Genomic DNA, 490 nt, shown 5'->3' on the forward strand with positions numbered 1-490 from the left:
TCAGCCAGCTTTTTTGCCCCTCTGTCTTGGGGGTTGTCACCATGGTTGTTGAAGCCTCCCACAATTATTAACCAGTTATAGTCAACGCCTATAACAGGTAGGAGTTCACTTAAGTCCTTGAAAAATTTGACACACAGCTCACTTATGGAATTTTACCTCAATTCTCAAAAATTCCAAGGTAAATTTTGCCTAGGACAATCCTTTTACAGTTAAGTGAGTCGTTAAATATTAGACCACAAAATAAGTTTGTGGTATAATGCATACGTTTTTGGGTGAAGGTGCACTGCAAAGCATTTGTGCTTGGGGCAGCCAAAGGGTTAGCAAAGGTACATTAAGACATGAAGTTATATTTGCAGTTGTTACCTTTTGCCTTACTAAGAGCTTTCCAGGGGTAAACTGTTATTGTGCATTATGCTGTATAAAGAGCAGAAATTCAAAGTTCATTTAGTTAATCAGTATCTTCAAGGTAGACCTGTTAAAAAGACCACAG

The sequence above is a fragment of the Poecilia reticulata genome, chromosome 9, assembly GCF_904066995.2.
Source record: "Poecilia reticulata chromosome 9, P_reticulata-male-v2, whole genome shotgun sequence".
Taxonomy (NCBI): Eukaryota; Metazoa; Chordata; class Actinopteri; order Cyprinodontiformes; family Poeciliidae; genus Poecilia; species Poecilia reticulata.